At 39.5% G+C, this 20,345-nt stretch overlaps 1 pseudogene; it reads left to right on the forward strand.

Moving 5' to 3' along the window:
* The first annotated feature begins 598 nt into the window (after positions 1 to 598).
* LOC100415303 (DCN1-like protein 1) lies at positions 599 to 4,548 on the forward strand (annotated as a pseudogene).
* Positions 4,549 to 20,345: the final 15,797 nt, after the last annotated feature.

The raw sequence follows: 20,345 nt of genomic DNA on the forward strand, positions 1-20,345 counted from the left end.
GTTTTTGAGTAGCTCAAAATCTGGTATAGATACAGACTAAATCAATTCAGTGCCTTGTGTTATGGTATAAGAAATAAAAGGGAAAAGAGAAAACTAAAGAAAAAGGAAAGTTATATTTAAACTGTACTTTAAGAATAAATATGGCTCATCATTCTCTAAGAGGAGAGCATTAGGGTACTATAAGCAGAAGGATCTAGTGTAAATTATGTTTCAAGTGCTTTTATATGTGGCAGCCTGAATAACATACAGAACAAATAGTTGTTACATTTTTTTGGGAAGTTTACCTTCATAAACTCTATTCTGAATCTTTTTGTATAAAAATAGCATTTGGCTTCAATAATTGTTATGTGGGTGACTTGATTGATCTTTTTGCTGAATATTATTTTGAATGTCTTTGGATTATATAGAGGTTGGAACACTTAAGAGATACATTTTCAAACAAGTTTAAGCTTCTAGAATTTTCCACAAAACAAGAAATGGTGAAAAACTTCTAGAAAGTCTCTGCATAGAAGAAGAGTTATTACAGATTCCATAGGCAAATTCTACATTTATTTTTAATTATAGAAAGTATCCTGGGAGAGGACTGGAGGACACCAGCATGAACAAGTTGAAATAATCGCAGAAGGGTAAAGTTCATCAGTTAATGATCTTAACACAGTCTAGTGAAAAAACAGCAGTAAGTCGTCTATCTCTAAATGACTGGCAGTGAGATGTTGCAACTGATAATATCTTTCAAAATCCTGAGCTCTGTATATGAGAGAGTGTAAAATGATCATTGGACAGGAAGATGTCAGAACAACTGACAATAGGTACAAACGTTCTCAAGATGAGAATGAAATTGGAGTAGATGGTGTGCAGCAGTTCTACGATGACCTGGCACTCGATCCAGCCAGGATTAGTGTGTTGATTATTACATGGAAGTTCACAGCAGCAATGCAGTGTGAGTTCTCCAAACAGGGGTTCATGGGTGGCATGACAGAAGAAGGACGTGACAGCATAGAAAAACTAGAGGCCTAGATAACCAAGATGGAAGAAGAATTGAAAGAACCAGGAGAATTTAAGGATTTTTAATAGTTTACTTTTAATTTTGCAAAGAATCCAGGACAAAAAGGATTAGATCTAGAAATGGTCATTGCATGCTGGAACTTAGTGCAGGATGGAAAATTTAAGTTCTTAGAATTATGAAATAAATTTTTGTTGGAACATCATAAACGATCAATACCAAAAGATACTTGGAATCTTCTTTATTAAAATATATTTTATTGTATTTTAGGTTTTTGAGTATATGTGAAGAACATGCAGGATTGTTGCATAGGTACACACATGGCAATGTGGTTTGCTGCCTTCCTCCTCATCACCTATATATGGCATTTCTCCCCATGTTATCCTTTCCCAACTCCCCAACCCCACTATCTCTCCCCTTGTTCCCGACTACAGACCTCAGTGTGTGATGCTTCCCTCCCTGTGTCCATGTGTTCTCATTGTTCAACACCCACCAATGAATGAGAACATGCGGTGTTTGATTTTCTGTTCTTGTGTCAGTTTGCTAGGAATGACAGTTTGCAGGTGCATCCATGTCCCTACAAAGGACACAAACTCATCGTTTTTTATGGCTGCATAGTATTCCATGGTGTATATATACCACATATTCCCTGTCCAGTCTATCATCGATGGGCATTTGGCTTGGTTCCAAGTCTTTGCTATTGTAAACAGTGCTGCAGTGAACATTCGTGTGCATGTGTCCTTATAGTAGAATGATTTATAGTCCTTTGGATATATACCCAGTAATGGGATTGCTGGGCCAAATGGAATTTCTATTTCTAGGTCCTTGAGGCATTGCCACACTGTCTTCCACAATGGATGCACTAATTTACACTCCCACCAACAGTGTAAAAGTGTTCCTTTTTCTCCACATCCTCTCCAGCATCTATTGTCTTAAGATTTTTTAATGATCGCCATTCTAACTGGCGTGAGATGATATCTCAATGTGGTTTTGATTTGCATTTCTCTAATAGTCAGTGATGATGAGCATTTTTTCATGTGTTTGGTTGCCTTACATATGTCTTCTTTTGAAAAGTGTCTGTTCCTAGCCCACTCCCACTTTTGGATGGGTTTGTTTGTTTGTTTTTTTTTTTCTTGAAAATCTGTTTCAGTTCTTTGTAGATTCTGGATATTAGTCCTTTGTCAGATGGGTAGATTGCAAATTTTTTTTCCTGTTCTGTTGGTTGCCTGTTCACTCTTATGATTGTTTCTTTTGCTGCACAGAAGCTCTGGAGTTTGATTAGATCCCATTTGTCTATTTTGGCTTTTGTTGCCATTGCTTTTGGTGTTTTAGTCATGAAGTCCTTGCCCATGCCTATGTCCTGAATGGTTTTGCCTAGGTTTCTTCTAGGGTTTTTATGGTATTAGGTCTTATGTTCAAGTCTTTAATCCATCTGGAGTTAATTTTAGTGTAAGGTGTCAGGAAGGGGTCCAGTTTCTGCTTTCTGCACATGTCTAGCCAGTTTTCCCAGCACCATTTATTAAACAGGGACTCCTTTTCCCATTGCTTGTTTTTGTCAGGTGTGTCAAAGATCAGATGGTTATGGATGTGTGGCATTGCCTCTGAGGCCTCTGTTCTGTTCCATTGGTCTGTATCTCTGTTTTGGTTCCAGCACCATGCTGTTTTGATTACTGTAGCCTTGTAGTATAGTTTGAAGTCAGGTAGTGTGATGCCTCCTGCTTTGTTCTTTTCACTTATAATTGATTCAGCTATGCGGGCTCTCTTTGGATTCCATAGCAAGTTTAAGGTGGTTTTTTCCCGATCTGTGAAGAAGGTCATCAGTAGTTTGATGGGGATAGCATAGAATCTTTAAATTACTTTGGGTAGTATGCCCATTTTCACAATATTGATTCTTCCTAACCATGAGCATGGAATGTTTCTCCATCTGTTTGTGTCCTCTCTTATTTTGTTGAGCAGTGGTTTGTAGTTCTCCTTGAAGAGGTCCTTTACATCTTTTGTTAGTTGTATTCCTAGGTATTTTATTCTCTTTGCAGCAATTGTGAATGGCAGTTTGTTCTTGATTTGGCTCTCTTTCTGTCTGTTATTGGTGTATAGGAATGCTTGTGATTTTTGTACATTGATTTTGTATCCTGAGACTTTGCTGAAGTTTCTTATCAGTTTAAAGAGATCTGTGGCTGAGATGATAGGGTCTTCTATATATACGATCATTTCAACTGCAAATAGAGAAAATTTGACTTCCTCATTCCCTAATTGAATACACGTTATTTTATTTTCTTGCCTGATTGCTCTGGCTAGAACTTTCAGTACTATATTAAATATGAGTGGTCAGAGAGGTCATCCTTGTCTAGTGCCAGATTTCAAAGGGAATACTTCCAGTTTTTGCCCATTTAGTATGATATTGGCTGTGGGTTTGTTGTAAATAGCTTTTATTATTTTGAGATATGTTCTGTCGATACCTAGTTTATTGAGAGTTTTTAGCATAAAGGCTATTCAATTTTGTAGAAGGTCTTCTCTGCATCTATTGAGATAGTCCTATGGTTTTTGTCTTTGGTTCTGTTTATGTGGTGAATTACATTTATAGACTTGTGTATGTTGAACCAGCCTTGCATCCCCAGGATGAAGCCTACTTGATCATGATGCATTAGCTTTTTGATGTGCTGTTGCAGTTGGTTTGCCTGTATTTTATTGAATATTTTTGCATCTATGTTCATCATAGATATTGGCCTGAAGCTTTCTTTTCTTGTTGAGTCTCTGCTGGGTTTTGGTATCAGGATGATGCTGGTCTCATGAAATGATTTGGGAAAGATTCCCTCTTTTTAGATTGTTTGGAATAGTTTCAGAAGTAGTGGTACCAGCTCCTCTTTGTATGTCTGGTAGACTGCTTTAGTAATGGTGGACTGCCTCGGTAATGGCAGACTGACTCAATAATGATGGAATGCCTCAGTAATGGCAGACTGCCTCGGTAGTGGTGGACTGCCTCGGTAATGGCAGACACCCTTCCCCCACAGAAGTGGACTGTCCTGGGTCCAGCTGTGTTTGCTGCGAAACTCTCAATCCAGAGCATTTTAGATTGCTGGTCTTTGTGGGGGTGGGACCGGCCGAGCCAGATCACCTGGCTCCTTGTTTCAGTCCCCTTTTTATCAGTTGAATGGGTGACTCTGTTTCCCAGGTGTTCTTGTCACCAGTTGAAAAGACACCCACCCGAATTTCTGTGAGATTTTGTGTGGAGACCTGCTGCCCTGGCTGAAATTGCTGTGCTCGAGGCTTGTGGTGCTTTTCTGCCTGGGAATCTCCTGGTCTGTGGGCAGCAAAAATTTGTTTGTAAATGCAATAATCATTCACCCTCTGCATTTTCACTAGGAACTGCAATCCGGAGGTGTTCCTATTTGGCCATCTTGGATCCCCTAGAATCTTCTTTTCGTCTTTAGTACAATGATTGCAGATTACATTTCTAATTGTGATGAAGAAGCATGGCCTTTTTTATTGATGACTTTGTGGAATTTGCACACCCTCAAATTGCTGGGACAAAAAGAACAACAGTGTAGCACTAAAGGAACCTACTAGAATGTACACAGTCTGTACAATAAATACAACAGAAAATTGTACAGTCAATTTCTGCTGGCTGGACTGAACTGAAGATCAATCCTCACAATTCAGAATGAGGGTTCAGACAAACCTTTAAGGATACATCTTGGAACATATTATATTTCGTTCTTCTAATGGTGGTTTTGGTTTGTCTTCTAATCCGGGCCACTCGAAACATTTATAATTCCAGCATTATTGATTTCATTTGATATCTGTGGACCATCCTAGTTTATTCTCCCATAAGTCTTAGAAGGAAAATGGTGATTATTTTGAGGTTTCCATTCTTGCAAAAAGCACAATGCTGTATTTCTCAAAAAACAGTTGGCATAAGAATTAAACATATGAACATCACAAAACAATTTATAACAACTTCTTAAATATACGCTTTGGGCTAGTTACAAAGACAGTTCTAATAGCACTTTCAATGAGGGTGATATATTTATGTGTACTGGATCTGGAATGCTGTTTTGGTTTGAGGGAAATTTTTTTTTCTGACAAATCATATGTGTTGTTGATGTGACTAGACTATCTGATGAAAAGACAATGTCAGAATAACCAACATGAAAAATTTTCAAGATAACTTGGTGCCTACCTGAAAAATGTATTGTGTTTCAGACTTTTGATTTCAAATGGTTCCACAGAACTAGTCTCTACTTACCTTACCCGTGTTTATGTATAGTTGTTCTACAGGGAGCTTTTATTTAGAAAATGTCTACATTATGTTAGATTCTACTCCTGTCTGCATTTTGCACTATATAATTGGACTTCATTATGCTTTTGAAATGCTTATCTGCCTGTCACATAAGTTAAACTATTTAATTTGTTTTGAATGTTTTGGATTGCTACATAATACTGTATTCTAAAATTAGGCATGACTGTTTCTTTTTTGTTTTGTTTTTATTTTTACTTTTTCGTAATCCCATGATGGAACACCAGTGATACTCTCTTAATTTAAAAGAAGATAAGAGGAGTTAAATTTTGAAAATGGTTGTGCTAAGCTGTGAAGTTTAATCTTTATAATATAGGTACTGTTCTTTCAGGCAAATAGCCCGTTTTTGATGACATCTTATTTTGTTGAAATTGCTTTAACTGGTAATCACTGTGGTTGCCAAATATTTACTTCAGGACCAAAGATTTTCAAAGAAGCATACATGATGCAAAATACCAATCTGGCTTCTAGTTTCTTTACTGTTTTTTTTTCCCCCTTGCTCAGATTAGCTCAGTTTTCTCATCAAAGCAAATGCCATCTTGTATGTATTTTTTTCATTACAAGACCCATGAGCTGCTTTTATGCTGAAGATGGTCATCTCTCTGTTCACTTACTGACATATGAAGAAGAGTTTCTTGTTGTCTTAAACATTTTTCTAAAATTATTATACTTTAAGTTCTGGGGTATATGTGCAGCACTTGCAGGATTGTTGCATAGGTATACACATGCCATTTTGGTTTGCTGCCTCTATCCCCTTGTCACCTACATCAGGCTTTTCTCCCAGTGTTATCCCTCCCCAGCCTCCCCATCCCCCACTATCCCTCCCTGAACAACCCCCTCCACATATCCCAATGTGTGATGGTCTCCTCCCTGTTTCCATGTGTTCTCAATTGTTCAACATCAACCTATGGGTGAGAACATGCAGTATTTGGTTTTCTGTTCTTGTGTCAGTTTGCTGAGAATGGTGGTTTCCAGATTCATCCATGTCCCTGCAAAGGACAGGAACTCATCCTTTTTTATGGCTGCATAGTATTCCACGGTGTATATGTGTCACATTTTCTTTATCCAGTCTATCATTGATGGGCATTTGGGTTGGTTCCAGGTCTTGCTATTATAAACAGTGCTGCAGTGAACATACGTGTGCATGTTTATAATAGAATGATTTATAATCTTAGGGATATATACCTAGTAATGGGATTGCTAAGTCAAAGGGTATTTCTATTTCTGGATCTGTTAGCAATCGCCACACTATCCTCCACAATGGTTGAACTAATTTACACTCCCAAAAACAGTGTTAAAGTGTTCCTATTGCTCCATATCCTCTCCATCATCTGTTGTCTCCAGATTTTTTAACGATTGCCATTCTAACTGTGGTGATCTTAATGCGGTTTTGATTTGCATTTCTTTAATGACCAGTGGTGACGAGCATTTTTTCATAAGTTTGTTGGCCACATAAATGTCTTCTTTTGTAAAGTGTCTGTTCATATCCTTCACCCACCCTTTGATGGGGTTGTTTGTTATTTTCTTGTAAATCTGCTTTAGTTCTTTGTAGATTCTGGATATTACCCCTTTGTCAGATGGGGTAATATCCAACTTGCAAAAATTTTTTTCCCATACTGTTGGTTGCTGGTTCACTCTAATTGTTCCTTTTGCTGTGCAGAAACCCTTAAGTTTAGTTAGATCACATTTGTTTATTTTGGTTTTTGTTGCCAGTGCTTTTGGTGTTTTAGTCATCAAGTCCTTGCCAATGCCTATGTCCTGAATGGTTTTGCCTAGGTTTTCTTCTAGGGTTTTTATGGTGTTAGGTCTTATGTTGAAGTCTTTAATCCATCTGGAATTAATTTTAGTGTAAGGTGTCAGGAAGGGGTCCAGTTTCTGCTTTCTGACATGTCTGGCCAGTTTTCCCAGCACTATTAAACAGGGACTCCTTTCCCCATTGCTTGTTTTTTGCAGGTTTGTCAAAGATCAGATGGTTGTAGATGTGTGACATTACTTCTGAGGTCTCTGTTCTGTTCCATTGGTCTATATCTCTGTTTTGATACTAGTACCATGCTGTTTTGATTACTGTAGCCTTATAGTAAAGTTTGAAGTCAGGTAGCATGATGCCTCCAGCTTTGTTCTTTTTGTTTAGGATTGTCTTGGCTATACAGGCTTTTCTTAAGTTCCATATGAAATTTAAAGTGGTTTTTCCCAGTTCTGTGAAGAAGATCAATGGTAGCTTGGTGGGGATAACATTGAATCTATAAATTACTTTGGGCAGTATGGCCATTTTCACAAAATTGGTTCTTCCTAACCATTAGTATGGAATGTTTCTCCATCTGTTTGTGTTCTCTATTATTTCATTGAGCAGTGGTTTGTAGTTCTCCTTAAAGAAGTCCTTCACATCCTTTGTTAGTGTATTCCTAGGTATTTTATTTTCTTTGTAACAATTGTGAATGGGAGTTCGCTCTTGATTTGGCTCTCTGTTTGTATTTCTGCACATTGATTTTATATCCTGAGACTTTGCTGAAGTTACTTATCATCTTAAGGAGATTTTCGGTTGAGAGGATGGGGTTTTCTAAATATACAATCATTTCATCTGCAAACAAAGGCAATTTGACTTCCTCTTTTCCTAATTGCATACCCTTTATTTCTTTTTCTTGCCTGATTGTTCTGGTTAGAACTTCCAATACTATGTTGAGTAGGAATGGTGAGAGAGGACACCTTTGTTTGGTGCCAGTTTTCAAAGAGAATGCTTCTAATTTTTGCCCATTCAGTATGATATTGGCTGTGGGTTTGTCATAGCTTTTATTATTTTGAGATATGGTCCTTTGATACCTAGTTTATTGATAGATTTTTGCATAAAGAGCTGTTGAATTTTGTCGAAGGCCTTCTCTGCATCTATTGAGGTAATTTTTGGTTTTTGTCTTGTTTTTGTTTATGTGATGGATTTTGTTTATAGACTTGTGATGGTTAACCAGCCTTGCATTCCCAGGATGAAGCTTACTTGATCATCATGGATAATCTTTTTGATGTGCTGTTGCATTTGGTTTTCCAGAATTTTTGGAAGCTTTTTGCTTCGATGTTCATCATGGATATTGGCCTGAAGTTTTCCTTTTTAGTTGTGTCTCTGCCGGGTTTTGGTGTCAGGATGATGTTGATCTCATAAAATGAGTTAGGGAGTATTCCCTCTTTTTGTATTGTTTGGAATAGTTTCAAAAGAAATGGCACCAGCTCCTCTTTGTATGTCTGGTAGAAGTCAGCTGTGAACCCATTTGTTCCTGGACTTTTTTTGGTTGGTAGGCTATTAATTGCTGTCTCAACTTCAGACCTTGTTATTGGTCTATTGAGAGAATCAAGTTCTTTCTCTTTTAGTCTTTGGAGGCTGGAAATACCCAGGAATTTTTCTATTTCATCTAGATGTACTGGTTTGTGTGCATAGAGTTGGCTTTCTTAAACATTTTCATAAGGCAGGCTAGAAATGTAATGCTTCAAATGTTAGATGATTATGGTCTTTTGATAGGACTAGATTCTGCTTGGTATATCTATGCACTGTCTAAGCTCTAGGGTTGATTCTTACAAAGAAATATACTTCAGAATAGCAGTACATTTTATGCTGCAAGTATGGAATTTTTTTAAAGCAGCAATGACATATAAAAACTGTTCTTTATTTACATGATTTTGAAATAGACTAGGAAGCTTTCCCTATGGACATGTTAACATTCCAATCATAACTTTAATTCAAGAATGCGGTTTACAAAAAGAAAACTGAAAATTTTGATTGAGTCTACTGGAATTTGTTATTAAATGAGAAAGAATAATCTTGCTGCTTTCGTCGGTATTTCCTGATTTCATTTTTGTAAACATGAAGAGGAACTTCAATTATGACAAAAATTTAATATATATATATGTACTGTTTTATTTCCTGTCTTGGAGATTTTGAGTTATGGTTATTGTTTCAGATTAATTGACTCACATATGCTGTGCTTTAAAATTAGATCCCATTTTTTTTTCAATATAAAGTATTTTCTTTAAAAGTCTGGGGTGAAAAAAAAAGCATACCAGTAAATTTCTAATGTATAAGTATATAGAGAAAAAAAAAAGGTTGAGGTTTTTGGCTAAAACATGAAAGATTCCACACACACACACACACATTTTAACTCATGCTCTCCGTATTAGTCAGGCTTCTCTAGGGGGACAGCACTAGAATTTATTAGGTTTTTAAGTAGTATTAACTCACAGGATTACAAAGTCCCTCAATAGACTGTCTGGAATCTGAGGAGCAAGGAAACCAGTCCAACTCCCAAAGCTGAAGCACTTGGAGTCTGATGTTTGAAGGCAGGAAGCATCCAGCGCCAGAGAAAGATGCAGGCTGGGAGGCTAGGCCAGTCTAGGCTTTTTGTGTTTTTATTGCCTGCTTTATATTTGCTGGCAGCTGATTAGATGGTGTCCACCCAGGTTAAAGGTGGGTCTGCCTTTCCCAGCCCACTGACTCAAATATTAATCTCTGACAACATCCTCACAGACATACCCAGCACCAATACTATGCATCCTTCAATCCTATCAAGTGGACACTCAGTATTAACCATCACAAGTCCATTCCTTGTCAACTTGAGCCCATAGACATCTCCTGAGATCGTACATAATCTTCAAATAAAGACAATAAGGTCATAATTATGTGTAACATAATACAACTATTTTTCTTACAACTGGTAATGCACCACTTCCCCAACCCAAATGCTATTACATAATGTTAACAATACTTATATACTTATATGAATTTAAGTATTGGTAAATCATATGTCAATAAATCTTATATCACAAGACAAAGGAAAAATGAAATATAATGACATTTTCTTGGTACAAGTGTATACATGCACAAACATCTTTCTGACAAAAGGAGGAGGAAATACTTACGACAATTACAGTCCTTGTTTCTCCAACCAGTCATATATTCATAGCTGGTATTGATGACTACCTTCTACTACCCATTCTATATTCCATTTGCCTTTCGCAAGCACCTCGGCAGGCCTTGTTTGTTTTTTTCCAGGTGGAGTGACCCAAACCTTTATTTCTGAAGGGTCTGGGCCATTCATAATCCTGCCTGGATTGGGCTGTTATAGTTTCCCATTGACCTTAATCACAGGGCATGGTAATACTAAGAGATGCCCTAATGGATCTCTCGTATTCCATGCACACTCTTTCTTACCTCCATTGTGGAATAGTAGACTGACTTCATTTTTATAGTTTGGGATAGTGACCCCAGCCAATACTCTAACTCCCTTCTTAGCCTATTGACTTAAAGGTAGGAGGACCCCAAAATGGCCAGGTGGCAATCTTGGCTTCTAGTTCAATGGAATTATTGTGCCTCCAGGTGGCAGCATTCTGATTCTGGAACTAAGACCTCTAGGCCAGCAGAAAGTAATGTAGCAGGAGCAGGAAGCAAAATTTTGCTAGTGGATCACTAAAGGTGATGGTGAGTGGTGCCACTTCCACTTCCACGACTGGATTCCTGGAACCATGAATCCTGGCTATGTGAGAAACAGAACTATATATTGGATGCTAATTCAGAGCATACACAGCCTTCAGGAGAACTTTGCTCCAGCCCTTCAAAATATTGTCACCTAGTTAGCATTGTAATTGTGACTTCAGAAGTTTATTACACCATTCTATCAATCCAGGTGCTTCAGGATGATGGGCAACATGGTAAGACAAGTGAATTCCATAAGCATGAATCCAGTGCCACACTTCTTTAGCCATAAAGTGAGTGCCTTGGTCAGATGGAATGCTGTGTGGAATACCATGACAGTGGATAAGGCAACCCATGAGTCCACAGATGGTAGTCTTGGCAGAAGCATTGTCTGCAGAATAGGCAAACCCTTATCTGGAGTAAGCATCTGTTTTAGTGAAGACAAACCCCTGCCAGGTTAGCCTCGGTGAGCAGAAGTCCATGTTGCTGAGCCATGTGTAACCTTCATCCCTGCCACCGTGGCCACTTTATTCATGGGCCCATTGAGTGATTACAGGAGTGGTTGGGAAAAGAGGCTGAGTGGTGTCCGTGGAATGGGTCATTCTATCCCCTTAATTATTAAAATTCTTCTCTGCTGAGGTCACTCAGTGAACACTCACGTGGGATACAAATATCTTCACAGTTTTTGACCACTTAGAGAGGTCCATCCACATACTTCTTTCCCAATTTCTTTGTCACCAATTTTCCAATTATGCTTCTTCCAAGTCCCTGACCATGCAGCCAAACCACTGACTAAAGCCCCTGAATCATTATCTAATCACACATCTGGCCATTTCTTCTTCCATGAAAAGTGCACAGTCAGGTGCGCTGCTGGAAGTTCTTCCCACTGAGAAAATTTCCCTTCACTGCTGCCCTTCAGGGATGTCCTAAAAATGGTCTGTAGTGCTACAGCTGTCCACCTTCAGGTGATGCCTGCATGTTGTACAGAACCATCTGTGAACCAGGCCATTGTCTTCTCTTTGCCTGTCAACTGATCATAGGAAACTCCCCATGAGGCCATCAGTGCAGGCTGGGGGAGAGAAGGGTGGCCGAAGTGGACACCGTGAGCATTTGAACCACTTCCTCATGTATCTTACTAATTCCTTCAGGACCTGTTCAAGCCCCGTCATGTATATACCACTTCCATTCAGTGATGGAATGCTGCTGTGCATGACCCTCTTTATAGCTAGAAGGGTCAGAAGGCACCCAGTTCATTATAGGTGTTTCAGGTCACATGGCGACTTGATGACCCATAGTCAAATGTTCAGTTTCTACCAAAGCCCAGTAACAGTCGAAAAGCTGTCTCTCAAAAGGAAAGTAGTTATCTGCAGAAGATGGCAGGGCCTTGCGCCAAAATTCTAGAGGTCTCCACTGTGATTCACCTATGGGGGCCTGCCAGAGGTTCCAAACAGCGTCCATATCTGTCACTGACACCTCAAGCACCATTGGATCTGCTGGGTCATATGGCCCAAGAGACAGATACGCTTGCACAGTAGCCTGGACCTGTTGCAGATCCTTCTCCTGCTTTGGACCCCACTCAGCCTTTCCAGTCACTGGGTAAATTGGCCAGAGTAGCACACCCAAATGAGAAATATGTTGCCTCCAAAATCCAAATAGGCCCGCTGCGCATTCTGTCTCTTTCTTGGTTGTAGGAAGGGCCAAATGCATCAATTCATTCTTCACCTTAGAAGGAATATCTCGACATGCCCCAAACAACTTGACCCCTAGATATTTTTCTGAGGTAGATGGTCCCTGATTGTTTTTGTTTAATACTATCGCTCAGGCTGGAGTGCAGCAGTGTGATCTCAGCTCACTGCAGCCTTTGCCTCCCCGGTTCAAGTGATTCTCCTGCCTCAGCCTCTCACGTAGCTGGGAATACAGGTGCCCACCACCACGTCCAGTTGATCTTTTGTATTTTTAGTAGAGATGGGGTTTTACTATGTTGGCCAGTCTGGTCTCAAACTCCTGATCTTGTGATCTGCATGCCTTGTCCTCTCAAAGTGCTGGGATTACAGGTGTCAGTCACTCCACCCAGCTGATGGTCCCTGAGTTTTGGTTGGATTTTCTGTCTGCTAACACACAGATATCTCACAAATAAGTTCAATGTGTTTTCTACTTCTTCCTCACTGGATCCAATCAGCATAATGTCATCAATATAATGGACCAGGGTGATATCTTGTGGAAGGGAAATTTGTCAAGGTCTCTCTGAATACGATTATTACACAAAGCCGGAGAGTTGATATACCCCTGAGGTAGGATAGTAAAGGTATATTGCTGGTCTTGCCAGCTGAAGGCAGAAGCTTCCAGTGGGCTTTATGGACAGGAGTGAAGAGAAGGCATTTGCCAAGTCAATGGCTGAATACCAGGTACCTGGAGATGTGTTAATTTGCTTAATCAATGAAACCACATCTTCTACAGCAGCTGCAGCTGGAGTCACCACTAGGTTAAGCTTGTGACAATCCACTGTCATTCTCTAAGATTCATATGTCTTCTGTACAGGCAAAATGGGAGAGTTGAATGGGGATGTGGTGGGAATAAGCACTCCTGCATCTTTTAGGTTCTTGAGGGACGCAATATTGTTTTTGATTCACTATTTTTCTAGGTAAAGGCAGCTCTAATGGCTTCCATTTGGCCTTTCCCACCTTAATAGCCCTCTACCAGTCAGGTAGCCAGTGTGGGGGTTTTGCCCGCTGCTAAGTATGTCTATGCTGATTATATATCCTGGCACTGGGGAAATGATCACAGGATGATTCCAGGGACCCACTGTAAGTCAGACCAGAGCTAAAACTCTATTATTACTGGACCTTCATAAGCCTCCACTTTAACTGGAGGACTGCAGTGACATTTTAGGTCCTTGGAATCAATATCACCTCAGAGCCAGTGCCCAGTAGTCCCCAAAATGTCAGATCATGTTCCTTTCCCTGATGTCCAGTTGCCCTGGTAAAAAAGGATGGAGGTTTTTTGGGGAAAAATGGGAGAAAGATTAACAGCCTAAATTGTCAGTAGTTTAGTGGGATCCTTCCTCAAGGGGACCTGGACTCCCCTTCATTCAAGGCATTCTGGGTCTGTACACTGGCTCAAGTGCGGGAACTGATTGAGGGGTCGTGATGACCTGTTTTTGTAATTCAGATTAGTCTCTTCTTTCTTCGACCCACAAGTTTTCTGCTTATATAAATTAAGTGGGAGTGCAGTAGGCTTCCTATCAATTTCACTTCTAGGAACAGCATAATTAATTAGCCAATGCCAGAGCTTTACATAAAGTAAGACTCTTCTGGTTGCTGCTTTGCTTCTGCTGTTCATGGCGGTAGCTACATCCTCCTTGCCTTTGATGGCTGAAGGCCACTGCTCGGCCCCTGCCACCTCAGAATCCAGTTATTCCCATTGTATTTCAATTCTGTAGTTGAGTGACTGCAGTTCCCACTGTTAGATCTGACATACAGAGAAGAGCAATTATAGGGCTCTTCAAAGATATGGGGGCTGCTCTCACAAATCTATTCTCAAGGCATTGGTCAAGGATATATCTTTTGGACCCTCCCATCTGGGATGAGTAGGTCTAAAGTGACTATCCCAATCCGCCTAAGCCTTCGGATCCCTTCCTCTACATTAGACTAAGAAAGATTAGGCATTTCTGGCTCACTTACAGTGGGATATCTTTTAATCTATTTTCAGCTAACCAAGCAAATAAACTATTAGAACCTTTTTTAACTCTGCAAGCTGCAGCATTAAATGCAGAGTCCCTACTTAGTGGACCTAAATAAATAAATGCAGCCTGATCCAACTCTAATTCCTTCCACTATTATCCCACACCCTTAATATCCATTCCCATGCCTGTTCTCCAGATTTCTGTTTATATAAATGAGAAATTCAAGCAGTTATTTTCAAGTGTAGTGCACCTCCTCATGGGTCACACTCTGAACCTCACCTCTAGGGGCCCACCAGCACTTTAGTTATGAGTCCAGACGCAAACGGGTGTTGGGGGTGGCTCCTGAGGAGAATCAACATGATCTCGCCTGGCATCTGCCTCAGGGGAGGCAATCACTGTTGCCTTGGTCACCACAGGGTTTATCTCCTCAAACAACAGTGGAAAGGCCAAGTGGCAGCATGGGTTGCAGAGGGGATGTTGCCATTACTGGGAATGGGGAATTTGTTTCTTCTGGCAAGAAAGGTTCAACAGAGTTTACAAACCCAGTTTCCACAGCTTCATTAAGGCCCTCCTCAACATCTCTATTCTGAGTTGTAGGATCCCATTGTTTTTCAGCTAATGCCCTCACTTTAACAGTAGACACGTGGCAAGGCTGTGCATGCACCTTTCGTTGCTGGTCAGCCACTACATGATAAGAGCTTGTGTCTGATTTTCCACAATTTCTGCTCCTTCTAGACTTGACTCTTTCCCTCTGACTCAGGGCAGTCTTAGAAGATTTGAGGCTCAGTATCTTCTTCTAAATCTGGGAGTTAGAATCCCTGAGTTCATCATTTCTTTCAGCATATATGTATGGTCTCCTGCTGTGGGACCTTGTGATAGTGTGAGTTAATACTACTTAATAAACTCTTTAGTTTAGTATAAGATTAGTATAACAAAAATAACATAAAAAGCAATGTTTTCTACTTACTATTTTATTTATATGTATATAAAGGGGAGTTTATTAAGTAGTATTAGCTCACACTACCACCAGGCCCCACCGTAGGATATCTGCAACCTGACAAGCAAGGAAGCCAGTTTGCATCCCACAGCTGAAGAACTTGGAGTCAGATGTTTGAGGGCAGGAAGCATCCAACATGGAAGGAAGATGTAGACTAGGAGACTAAGCCAGTCTAGCCTTTTCACGTTTTTCTGCCTGCTTTATACTTGCTGGCGGATTAGATGGTGATCACTCACGTTAAGGGTGAGTCTGTCTTCTTCAGCCCACTGACTCAAATGTTAATCTGCTCTGGCCACACCCTCACAGACACACCTAGGATCAATACTTTGCATCCTTCAATCCAATCAGCTTGATACTCAGTATTAACCATCACACTCCCCCTTAAAACCCCAATAAAAGGACAGTAAAGTGATTTTTTAAAGCCACAAATCCACAATGGCAAGACAAGCAATATAGGAGAAAACAGCATAGTAGCTAGATGAAGGTTAAATATCAACAGACTGAATGAAGTTGAAATCTAAACTGGGTAGGGAGTGAAGCCCGGTAGCAAAGCAGCTTAGAAGACATGAAGACATGAAGTATCTTTGAAACTCTGAATGCAAATAGCACTGAGAAGCAGGAATATTATTTTGGAAAAGGTGTTGAAGAAACAGATTCCCAGGTTTCCTCCTTCAGCCCTGAATCTCAGTTACCCACTCCTCCCTTCCCCTCTGTGAAGGCAGGTGGATTTTCTGGAGAGATGAGGTCAATAAAATCTTCAGTTTAAGACATCTGCCATGTAAATTTCTGAATGGAGGGAGGAAGGTAGGATGGGTGCATGAGTCGAGGTGGGGACTAGAGACTGTTAAATGTTTTAAAAATACTTTTTAAACCTTGTGGAACTGTATATTTTAACACATACAGAAGTGTAGAATAGATTAAATGAGAAGGTTTCTCTCTTCTTACTGCTTGACAATTAGAAAATTTTCCCAGGCCCCAACACAGAATCATTATACTTTGGGTACATATGAATGAATATTATAATGTAATTTATATTTTCTTTTTTTAATTGCATTTTAGGTTTTGGGGTACATATGAAGAACATGCAAGATAGTTGCATAGGTACACACGTGGCAGTGTGATTTGCTGCCATCCTCCCCTTCACCTATATCTAAAATTTCTCCCCATGCTATCTCTCCTGAACTCCCCACCTCCCCGCTGTCCCTCCCCTATTCCCCCAACAGACCTCAGTGTGTAGTGCTACCCTCCCTGTGTCCATGTGTTCTCATTGTTCAACACCCGCCTATGAGTGAGAGCATGCGGTGTTTGATTTTCTGCTCTTCTGTCAGTTTGCTGAGAATGATGGTTTCCACATTCATCCATGTCCCTACAGAGGACGCAAACTCATCATTTTTTATGGCTGCATAATATTCCATGGTGTATATGTGCCACATTTTTCTTGTACAGTCTGTCATCAATGGGCATTTGGGTTGGTTCCAGGTCTTTGCTATTGTAAACAGTGCTGTAATGAACATACATGTGCATGTGTCTTTATAGTAGAATGATTTATAATTCTTTGGGTATATACCCAGTAATGGGATTGCTGGGTCAAATGGAATTTCTATTCCTAGGTCCTTGAGGAATCACCACACTATCTTCCACAATGGTTGAACTAATTTACACTCCCACCAACAGTGTAAAAGTGTTCCTTTTTCTCCACATCCTCTCCAGCATCTGTTGTCTCCAGATTTTTTAATGTTCGCCATTCTAACTGGTGTGAGATGGTATCTCAATGTGGTTTTGATTTGTATTTCTCTAACGACCAGTGATGATGAGCATTTTTTCATATGTTCGTTGGCCTCATGTATGTCTTCTTTTGTAAAGTGTCTGTTCATATCCTTTGCCCAGTTTAGAATGGGGTTGTTTGTTTTTTTCTTGTAAATCTGTTTGAGTTCTTTGTAAATTCTGGATATCGGCCCTTTGTCAGATGTGTAAACTGCAAAAATTTTTTCCCATTCTGTTGGTTGCCGATTCACTCTAATGACTGTTTCTTTTGCCGTGCAGAAGCTGTGGAGTTTGATTAGGTCTCATTTGTCTATTTTGGCTTTTGTTGCCAATGCTTTTGGTGTTTTTTTTTTGGAAAGAAAAAAGAAAGAATAAAGGAGAGGAAGAAAGAGGAAGAAAAAGAGGGAGAGAGAATGGAAATGTTGCTTTATTCTAAAAAATAGGTATTAATAATGGCCAATCAATATTTCATTTAAACCTATTAGTAGGTGTGACGTGGTATTCACAAGAATGTATATTTTGTGTATTTAAAGTGGAGAGCTCTATAGATATTTATTAAGTTTACTTCTTCTGGATCTGACTTCGAGTCCTGGGTATCCTTATTAATTTTTCGTCTAATGGAGTCTAAGTCTCTATGTATCTGGGTGTTAGGATTGTTAGCTCTTATTGTTGCATTGATCCTTTTACCACTATATTTTTGTTGCTTTAAAATCTATTTTATCAGATGTGAGAATTGCAACTCCTGCTTTTTATTTATTTATTTATTTATTTATGCTCTCCATTTGGTTGGTAAATCTTTCTCCATCGCTTTGTTTTGAGTCTCTGTGTATCCTTGCATATGAAATGGGTCTGGATGTAGCATACCGTTGGGTTTTGGCTGTATCTTTTGATTGGGGGATTTAGTCGATTTAAATTTAGGATTACTGCCATTTGATGTTAACTGGCTGTTTTATCCATTCGTTGATGTAAATTCTTCTTTATGTTGATGCTCTTTACTTTTTGGTATATTTTTAGAAAGGCTAATACTGGTTGTTTCTTTCTATGTGTAATGCTTCTTTCAGAAGCTCTTGTAAAGCCGGCCTGATGGTAATAAAATCTCTGAGTACTTCCTTGTTCATAAAAGATTTTATTTTTCCTTCAATTGTGAAGCTTAGTTTGGCTGGATATGAAATTCCGGGCTGAAATTTCTGTTCTTTAAGGATGTTAAATATTGGCCCTGACTCTCTTCTGGCTTGTAGAGTTTCTGCTGAGAGATCTGCTGTAAGTCTGATAGGCTTGCCTTTGTGGGTAACCTGACCTTTCTCTCTGCTGCCCTTAGTATTTTCTCCTTCATTTCAACCCTCATGAATCTAACGATTATGTGCTTTGGGTTGCTTTTGGTGTTTTGGTCATGAAGTCCTTGCCTACACCTATGTCCTGAATGGTTTTGCCTAGATTTTCTTCTAGGGTTCAGTCTTTAATCCATCTGGAGTTAATTTTAGTGTAAGGTGTCAGGAAGGGGTTCAGTTTCTGCTTTTTGCACATGGCTAGCCATTTTTCCCAATGCCATTTATTAAACAGGGAATCCTTTCCCCATTGCTTGTTTTTGTCAGGTTTGTCAAAGATTGGATGGTTGTAGATATGTTGTGTTGCCTCCGAGGCCTGTGTTCTGTTCCATTGGTCTATGTCTCTGTTTTGGTATCAATAACATGCTGTTTTGATTACTGTAGCCTTGTAGTATAGTTTGAAGTCCGGTAGTGTGATGTTTCTCGCTTTGTTCCTTTTGCTTAGAATTGACTTGGCTATGTGGGCTCTCTTTTGGTTCCATATGAAGTTTAAGGTGTTTTTTCCAGTTCTGTGAAGAAGGTCTTTGGTAGCTTGAGGGGGATAGTGTTGAATCTGTAAATTACTTTGGGCAGTATGGCCATTTTCACGATACTGATTCTTCCTAACCATGAACATGGAATGTTTCTCCATCTGTTTGTGTTCTTTCTTATTTTGTTGAGCAGTGGTTTGTAGTTCTCCTTGAAGAGGTCCCTTACGTTCCTTGTGAGTTGTATTCCAAGGTATTTCATTCTCTTTGTAGCAATTGTGAATGGCAGTTCATTCTTGATTTGACTCTCTTTAAGTCTGTTATTGGTGTATAGGAATGCTTGTGATTTTTGCACGTTGATTTTGTATCCTGAGACTTTGCTAAAGTTGCTTATCAGTTTCAGGAGATTTTAGCTGAGATGATAGGGTCTTCTAGATATACAATCATGTCGTCTGCAAATAGAGACAACTTGGCTCCCTCCTTTCCTATTTGAATACCCTTTATTTCTTTTTCTTGCCTGATTGCTCTGGCTAGAACTTCCAGTACTATATTGAATAGGAGTGGTGAGAGAGGGCATCCTTGTCTAGTGCCGGATTTCAAAGAAAATGCTTCCAGTTTTTGCCCATTCATTATGATATTGGCTGTCGGTTTGTCATAAATAGCTTTTATTATTTTGAGATACGTTCCGTCAATGCCTAGTTTATTGAGGGTTTTTAGCATAAAGCACTGTTGAATTTTGTCAAATGCCTTCTCTGCATCAATTAAGATAATCATGTGGTTTTTGTCTTTGGTTTTGTTTATGTTGTGAATTATGTTTATAGACTTGTGTATGTTGAACCAGCCTTGCATCCCTGGGATGAATCCTACTTGATCATGATGGATAAGCTTTTTGATGTGCTGTTGCGATCGGCTTGCCAGTATTTTTTATTGAAGATTTTTGCATCTATGTTCATCACAGATATTGGCCTGAAGTTTTCTTTTCTTGTTGAGTCTCTGCCTGGTTTTGGTATCAGGATGATGTTGGTCTCATAAAATGATTTGGGAAGGATTTCCTCTTTTTGGATTATTTGGAATAGTTTCCAAAGGAATGGTATCAGCTCCTCTTTGTATGTCTGGTAGAATTCAGCTGTGAACCCTTCTGGACCTGGGCTTTTTTTGTGTGGTAGACTCTTAATTGCTGCCTCAACTTCAGACTTTGTTATTGGTCTATTCAGGGATTTGACTTCTTCTTGGTTTAGGCTGGGGAGGAGGCAAGTGTCCAGAAATTTATCCATTTTTTCCAGGTTTACTAGTTTATGTGCATAGAGTTGTTTGTAATATTCTCTGATTATGGTTTGAATTTCTGTGGAATCTGTGGTGATATC

Source organism: Callithrix jacchus, chromosome 15, assembly GCF_049354715.1.
Source record: "Callithrix jacchus isolate 240 chromosome 15, calJac240_pri, whole genome shotgun sequence".
Classification (NCBI taxonomy): domain Eukaryota; kingdom Metazoa; phylum Chordata; class Mammalia; order Primates; family Cebidae; genus Callithrix; species Callithrix jacchus.